Source organism: Lissotriton vulgaris, chromosome 2_1 (genome assembly GCF_964263255.1).
Source record: "Lissotriton vulgaris chromosome 2_1, aLisVul1.2, whole genome shotgun sequence".
In the NCBI taxonomy this organism is placed as follows: domain Eukaryota; kingdom Metazoa; phylum Chordata; class Amphibia; order Caudata; family Salamandridae; genus Lissotriton; species Lissotriton vulgaris.
In genome coordinates this window covers 1,664,747,213-1,664,755,687 of record NC_141687.1, presented here as the reverse complement: position 1 = coordinate 1,664,755,687, position 8,475 = coordinate 1,664,747,213, and the positions used below count along the sequence as shown (strand labels likewise).

General features: G+C 47.0%; 1 protein-coding gene across 7 annotated transcripts in view; it reads left to right on the top strand.

The window, feature by feature from the left end:
- Positions 1 to 641: 641 nt before the first annotated feature.
- The window catches only part of WDTC1 (WD and tetratricopeptide repeats 1), a 524,512-nt gene continuing 516,678 nt past the window's right edge, over positions 642 to 8,475 (top strand). For 3 of the 7 annotated variants that reach the window (XM_086957607.1, XM_086957602.1, XM_086957608.1), the window contains exon 1: positions 1,589 to 1,668. The gene's annotated coding sequence lies outside the window, so the exon portion shown is untranslated. Of the gene's footprint in view, positions 758 to 1,505; positions 1,669 to 8,475 lie in introns of those variants that run through there. The other 4 variants (XM_086957606.1, XM_086957601.1, XM_086957604.1 and 1 more) reach the window with 3 other exon arrangements.

The window sequence follows — 8,475 nt, the reverse complement described above, 5'->3', positions numbered from 1 at the left end:
TTTCGAGGACCCCATTAAAAAACTGCCGGCGCTCATCGCAGGTGAGACCGGTTCACTTAAAGCCCTGAGTTCAAGTCTGTTGTGAACTCAGTGGAGACTTCAGAAGGGTTGAATGAGTTCTTTATTGCAATATTCACCAGCACAGGCTCCGCAAGGTAAAGTGCTGCACGCGTCATCAGCGGTCAACTGTCACTTCTCAGGTGGCGGTGCCAGCTGGTGAGGACACGAGCAGGACGGTGTCTCAGAGGGGACAATAACAGGGGGCACATATGGTGTAATCGCAGGGACACACTAGTGCCTTAAGCCTGCGTCGCTTTGATTCTATGGCATGCTATTTTTTATTTGTTCCATTCCTGTAACAGTTCTCTCATGTAACGTAACTGGTTCTATTGTACAGTGCTGTGACACCTTCGCTTTATAAGAATGCATTAAATAAAACAAATAACAAAGTCTCTCTTTATAGCGCCTCAAACAGAAAACTACAAATCCCAACTGGTTCCGCACACCGTAAAAGTATTTGTAAGAACGCAACAGCTGCGGACCCTCCTAGCGTCTCCTGGGTATCAAGCGATCCTATTGGTTACTCACCCGCTGGGCCCGCCTGCGAGAGAAGTAGGGATCCTTTCATTGGCTATGAAAGTCCTTGTCCCGTGCTCGGTTGTCAGAAGAATCACAGCAAGTTCGAGTGAGACACTTTTGTAGAGGAGGAGGCTTAAACGTCAGCAGGGAAGAGTTGGCAATAGATTTAGTAGCACAGGTGAGAGGGCAATGATGCTGCTTTTGAGCTTGAAAGGGGAAGTAAGTGCGGAGTTTAACGGCGAGTGAGGCAAAGTGGGAAGACTTGGGATAATTACCAGTGCAGACAAACTCTGATCTTAAGCAACACCGAAGCCTGGCAGATCTGTAGGCGCTATGCTGCAGAACGTGAACTACCCCGTGTTTTCCTTATGACATTACTTGTCTGATAACTAGGCCACGTGATAGTTGAACTGTATCCGTTGTCTCGGAGAAGAACCCGCCTCACTCATGAATATTCAGGGATCCTTAAATGCTTCATTATAGACAGTTGCTAAACGCATATGTCACCGACCTGAGCAGAGTCGGAGAAACGGGGTCAGCTAGGTGATCTGGGCCAACCCCTCGTCTTTTTTCAGTTGTGAGGTGCCCTTCAGTTATCCTATTTCGTTTGTATTGTGCACCTGTTTCATACCGCCACAACACGCCGCTCCACTCCAAAATAGCTGGTAAGTGGCAGCAGGGCCTACACGAGCTGAAAACAACTATGACCGCCTTGCTCAATTTTCTCCCTAATCAACGACAGACTCACCGTGGGTGCCCCCTTCTAAACAAATCCAATCCGCATGGTGCCTGTCTACCGACTCTCACAGTGTGTGTACACAACACAAGGCCACGCGTGGACTCTTAACCAATGAGCACCTCGGGATTGTTTCCTGCGCACTAGGATTGGTTGATATGCCACCAATGCGCCATTCCTAGATCCCCTTACACATTACAAGACCCTCCCAGTGCCAGACAACTCTAACAATATGCCCAGCCATGGAATTGGCTGTCATGCGACCCGGAAGTACTGGCATGGAAAAGTAATGTCATCCGTTAATAGACCAACAACGGGCAACCGACTTTAGACTGAATTCACGGATGTACCTTGTAAGTAGTGGTCAGTTGATCGTGGCGTCTTAGGTTTTTACTAGCTTGGGCTGTAGGGAGGCTTTAATAGCAATGGCGTGTGTTGGTATGTGCAGCTTTATTGGATATGGTGTGGGACTTATAAGCCTTGGGTGATAGGTTGGATAGGGGTTGCAGGGGACTTGTGACAGCCACAAGTAGTTGGTTGCCATTGTGCATGTCATTGGTGCAGGGACATTTTTGCGGTAGCCGTGGGACAAGAGTGGAATACGTGAAAGCCGCAGGTAGAGGTTACTGTAGTAATAGCGCTTGGGGATTTGGAATGTGTGTGTGTCATGGGGGTAGATGGGGACTTTGGCAGACGTATATGGCGAGGGAGTAACCTATGGTAATAATGAGTGGAGGCAAGGAGGCCTGTAGCGATCATGTGTGGAGCGAAGGTGATATGGAAGAGGCAAGAGGCTGTAGCATTCGGGGGTGAACAGAAGAGTGTTGTTAAAGTCAGTTGGATACGGTGTGCCTGGAGTTCTGTTATTGCTACGGTTAAGAGTCTCCGAGTTGATTTTGATCCACTAATAGTTGTCGGTAAACTTGACCTCCTTACAAAGCCCATATTCTGAGACCTAGTGAACAGCCCCCCCTGTTTAAGATGAGAACTACTGTAACTCCAGGGGTAGAGTTAACAGGGGTTACACGAGAGCCAACGAATGGTGTCTTCGAAATCAAGAGTGCTTGAATAATGTGTAACTCTGGGTCTGATTATTTTTTAATTGCTAATTTCTACGCAGAGTTTCACTTGGAGAATGAAGCTCGTTTCGGCAGATTTGCAACAGAAGTCAGTTCACCGATTGCATTAAGAACTGCCTTATGAACCACCATGTTATTGTATCTCTGTAATATCACACGGTATAGCGTTGCCTGCTCATAGGGTAGCACACTGGGAACTACACTCTGTCCCTATGGGTTATTCTCCGTGACACATATCTTCTTACACATGATTATGAGTCACCTGGGGATTCACAATGACATTCCCTGTGTGGGCACCAGGGCTTTAAGTGGGATGAAAAAACTGTAGGGTCTCTCAGAGGGCCGTGGTCAATGTAATTAAGGCGGGGCTTAAACACAGGTAAGCTAGAAATCTGTGCTTAGCGTAGTGTGCTGCCTTACTTGTATTTTGCCGTTTCTGTCATTACATCTAGATATGATACAAGAAGTAACGTCATACCTACAAGTCAGGACTATTGGCTTTCTCAATGGTTGTTAGTTGCATGTGACATCACAACAATGTTGCTGCTCCTGAGTTGCAAAAAGAGGAGGGCAATCCAGAGAGAAAATGGCCCTCTTTAAAGGATTTCCATTCCCCTACAACACTCACCTGGCATGACGTCATGCCGTCACTTCTCTGCTAGTAAGTTGTGAGCAGCGCACAACGATGTGCCCATAACAGCTGAGCATGGAAGGTCCAAGGATTCCAGAACTATATCTGTTTTCACAAAAGTTTTTACGAGGACGGAGGAAACATACTCAAAAACTCTGGACCTTTAAGAGTTTTAAGAAATGAACAGTTTTTAGAAAAGGAGTGTATGTTTTCCAGGTTTATGTGCGTAGTGTTTTGAGGTTGAATCCTGTAATCATTGATTCAAATTTTCACTCAAAAAATAGGGTCGATCCAATTTTAGAGAAGATATAGAATTTTATTGATGCAAGATTGAACATTGACAACCGACACGTCTTTCGCCCTCTATGGAGAGTTGCGCCAGGGCTTTCTCAAGGCTAAATTCAGTTTCTTAGAGACATTCTGTCAAATTCTCTAGTGTACATCATAATGGGTATATCACACAATAAATTCCTTGAATATTTCAGTCTGCTTCCTTCAAAACGCATCACCCTCCGCCTCAGCTCCACAACGATGTGCCCACTGTCACTGCAGTTCAGAAAAAAATGGACCGTCTGTGCCAGGGCACAAAACAGAGCTCAATAGAGACACGTTTCCAGGCCCCCTTTAAAAAAAGTGCCGGTGCTCAGACCCAGTGAGACCCAGCCCACTTAAGGCCCTGGTGGTAACGCATCCCTCCAATCCTCCCGATTATTGGGAACCAGTAGGAGACACAGTCGTTTTGCTGCTTGTCTAGTTTGGGCAACTCCCTGTGGTTAAGGGGGCTGCTCTTATAATGTTTTTTCCCTACCCTGTTCGTTTATTCCTTTCTCTATCAGTTGCAGGGGCCACTCTGGGGGTGCAGGAGATGATGCAGAGCATATCCGATTCGTACTCCAAGGTATAAGCATAGGCAGAGATACATTTTATTTCCTACATAAATCACTGCCAGGATGGATCACATGATAATCACATGGAATGTGCAGGGTCTCCGCACGCCATCCCGCAGATATGAAGAATACTCATACCTTAAGAGGCACAATGTGCTTAAATTGCTCATTCAAGAAACACATTTAAATGCGATGCAAACAGTTAAATTGCAGCGCAAGTGGAAGGGTAAAGTAATTGCCACAGATAATACTTTATTTGCATGAGGGGCCCTAATCTGGATTCTCCCAGGTACGCCTTTGAAGAAGATGAGGTCATTACTGACAAAGAGGGTAGATATGTACTCCTGAAGGGCAGATTAGATGGACGCCATATTCTGATGGAAAACGTATATGCACCTAATCTAGACCAGGGCCAGTTTCTTAGCCTGTTGTCCCAAGAGTTGAAGAAATGGTGCGAGGTTCCATGGGTAATCGGAGGGTACTTTATAGTGTACCTTACACTGGTATGGACAGATCCTGCCACCCGCTCAGAAGTTCGACTGCCAAAGCCAATTCCACGGTGCTCAACGGGTGGTCGAGTGGACTTCTCAGTTCCTCATGAACTACATGTACTCTTAAACCATTTCACCCCCCCCCCCCCCATCTTTATTTCCCAGGCTCAGAGTATTTAACAGGCTCAGAGTATTGAGAACGCACACACTCTGATCACAATCCACACTGTCACACTGGCCTGGCAGAATGGCATTCCTGGTGTCTCTACGTGGAGGTTACAACCAGCGATGCTCGAAGACCAAATCTTCCGGGAATCGATAGGGGAAGCTATAGGCGAGTACTTTACACTCCACTCTGGGACTGCTTCATCCTCAATGGTGGAGTGGGTGGTCATGAAAGTCACGCTGCAAGGGAAGTGTCTGAGGCTGGGCAGTGGGCTGCGGGGGCAGAAAGTCAGACCTGCTCGCAGAAGAAAGGGAGCTGCTGGCACTAGAATCTCAAGTGGTTGCAGACACTGCACCCTTGTTAGAGGCACTTGGGAAACCTGCAGAACTCTTAGAACGGCAGCGATGTCTAAATTTTGCAGCACACTCCGCGTCTGTGCACGCTAAGGCGGACCGATCAGGCCTCTTCTTGCCTGGCTGGCCAAATGGCCAAACAAGAACAGTCAATGGGACCAGGGTTTTTAGTGGGATGAAAAAACTGGGGGGTCTGCCAAAGGGGCAAGGCCAATGTAATTAAGGGTGTGGCTTAAAAACAAATCCGCTAAAAATCTGTGCTCACTCAGCATAGTGTGCTTCCCGACTTGTATTTCGCTGTTTCTGCCATTGCATCCAGATATATATTACAACAAGAAACATCATATCTACAACAAGTCAGGACTATTGGCTATGTCCATGATTGTTAGTTGCGCAAGATAAATAAGCAGCAACTATGCCTTGTATATAATTTGAGAAAGCTTCCACTTAAAGCCCTGGTGATACCACAACAATGTTGCTGCTCCTGAGTTTCAAAAGAGAAGGGAAATCAAGAGAAAAAATGACTCTTTAAAGGATTTCCCTCCCCCTACAACGCTCACCTGGCATGACGTCATGCCGTAACTTCTTCACTAGTGAGAAGTGAGCAGTGTAATCACACGCACATGATGTGCCTGCTGTCACTACACTGCGGGCAAAAAAACGGACCGCGGATGCCAGGGCGCAAAACAGAGCCCAATAGAGACCTGTTTGAGATCTCCTTTTAAAAAACTGCCGGTGCTCAGCAATGGTGAGACCTGGCCCACTTAAAGCTCTGAATGGGACCCATCACCGCTCTTCAGTCTCTGGTAGGGGGCTTAAATATACTGTACACGAAATACATAGTGAACTGACCACGCATTTTACACAACTATATAGATCTGCCCTGAATGTCCCTGAGGCAGCGATACAGGAGTTTGTGGATGACCTTTCCCTTCCAGTCCTTACACCGGAGCAGCGTATTGAACTGGATGCCCTGCTTACACAAAGAGATCAGAGGTACAATGCGGGCTTTGCCGTCTGGCAATGTGCATGGGCCAGACGGTTTCTACCACAAATTTTATAAAACATACGCTAAACCTTCTAAGACCTCAACTATTTAAGGTATATACGGAGGCGCTGGATGGCCATTCCCTCCCGACCTCTATGACCAATGCCACCTTGATCACGCTTCCTAAGACAGGTAGAGACCCTACGTACACACATGCTTATTGCCCTGGTGCTACCGAATGGCGACTATAAAATACTAGCAGGGGTTCTGGCGGGCAGACCGGCACCCGTTATCCCACATTTGGTCCATCGAGGACCTGAACGGTTTTGTGCCAGCACGAAGTTCGTCTCTTAAAATTCGCAGGTTATTTCGGGTGAAGAGCAGTGTCGCATTTTAACTGCCCGACAGCTGGCTGTGTCGTATTGGACTTAGAAAAAGCGTTTTATACAGTCGAATGGCCGTACATGTTTGAGGTACTTCATCGCTTCTGGTTTTGGGCCATACATGATGAGCTTAATTAAACTATCTTATGGGGCACCTGCAGTCAGGATCCGTATGGGAACGGTGTTTTCCGAACCCAAATTGATAGAAAGAGGGACTAGGCAGGGGGGCCCACTTTCCCCATTAATCTTTTCCTTAGTTGTAGAGCCACTGGCAATAGCGCTGCGGCATTCTGCAACAGCCTGTGGGCTACACCTCTGGGACGGTCACCATGCAGTCTCGCTGAATGCAGACGATATTCTGCTTAATGCTAAAGACCCACAGGCACTTCCAAGGGTCATCCTAAAACTATTTTTTTCACTACCCGGCCTGGGTGTGAACTGAGGTATGTCTTATTTATTTCCCTTTGCCCCGGAACAAACGGATGCTTCTCACTTAGAGGTGGATGGGACTTTGGTGACATGACAACCAGTGGCGTTTAGATATTTAGGCATACGTATTTATCACGACTATTAGAATCTTCTAGACGGCAATATACTAAGAGCAGTCATAGCATTAAGATCCCAAATTGAATTTTGGAAAACACTCAACCTCTCAGTCATAGGCAGGGTGGAGTTGATAAAAATGGTAATGTTGCCACCTCTACTTTATTACTTTGCTAACCTCCTGATCTACCTGCCGGCGTCCTTCTTCCGGTCACTGGAGGGTAATATAAGTGACTTTATCTGGAACAACACACAGTGCAGGGTAGCACTAGCAAAGTTATATTTGCCTTGGTCACAAGGAGGACTGGCTCTACCAACATGGATCATTACTATTTGGCATCCCAGATACACAGGGTGTCAAAATGAGTGGCAGAATTACACCTGGCAGACACAGCAGAGCACGGGCCTTCATATGCCCTGAATAGGATTCTTTTTCTCTTCCATCCATGCAATAGATCGCACGAGTCCCTTCCTCTTCTGGTGCAGGTTGCTCTGAATGCTTTTGCAGGGCACTACGCCTTACTCAGCATGTTGCACCATATGCGCCAGCTATCCCATTGGGGAGATGTGTCTGGGGGACGGACCTTGCTGACTGGCAGGGGGCAGACATATCTACATTGGGTATTTGTACATGAAGGGTGCGCTGCGGCCATTCCTCTCTGTCTGAGGAAAAGGATGTCCCTCGGAGAAATTCCTGAGCCATGCTTCCTGGTTGGCCATGTTGACGCGGCAGTGGGGAAATATCTTGCAGGAACCCCTTACACATCTCCCAATGCAGTATGTACATGTGATGGGGACGGGGCGGCGACAACTCATAAAATGGTTTGCAGAATCAATCCAGGAACACACCATGAAGGATTTGACACCATTGAGAAATAAATGGGAAACAGATATGGCGTGATAATCCACCGCTAACCTCTTCCGTGCGTCGGACGTCCCCCGGCCATCTGACATCACGGTGGGCATGTGCGTCGGCCAGCTGGAGGCTGTCCCATTTGCTCATGCGTGGAACTCGCCCGCACAGAGGGGGAAATGTGCACCGCATCGAAGCTGTTAAAGAAAAGTTCATATTATTGGAAAGTCCCAGACAGATCCCCAGTAATGCACTTTTTAGGCTGATCCAATTTTATGTTGTGCGTAAAGCATACCTATCCCCTGATAAGATTTAATAGATATTTCAATAGTGTAGATTCATGTTGCCCGTGATGTAAAATGGTTGATGCTGATTTGCTGCATATGCTGTGGTCCTGCCCCAAGTTGCAAACGTAGTGGGATGAGGTGATCTAATCCCGGACTACAAGCAAGGATAGAGAGTTACCGCAGACATGGGAAGCGTGCCTATCTTGGATATTCCCTAGAAGCAAGAAGCATAAAGCTCTTCTAGATTTTTGGACCTGGGTTTGGTCGTGGCTAAAAGGCTTATTACACACCGATGGAAGGCAGAAGACCCCCTGTGATAAAGGCATGGTTACACTCCATGATAAACTGGGCCAAGGCTAAAGCAGTCTTATTAGTAATGGAGTACATGTTAGGGCTCCGTAAATACCCAATTTCCATGGCATGGAATACAATGTTGTGCCGTCTTCCACGGATGGTTATCTCAGATGACTCGTCTGACATTCCTAACATTGACTAAAAT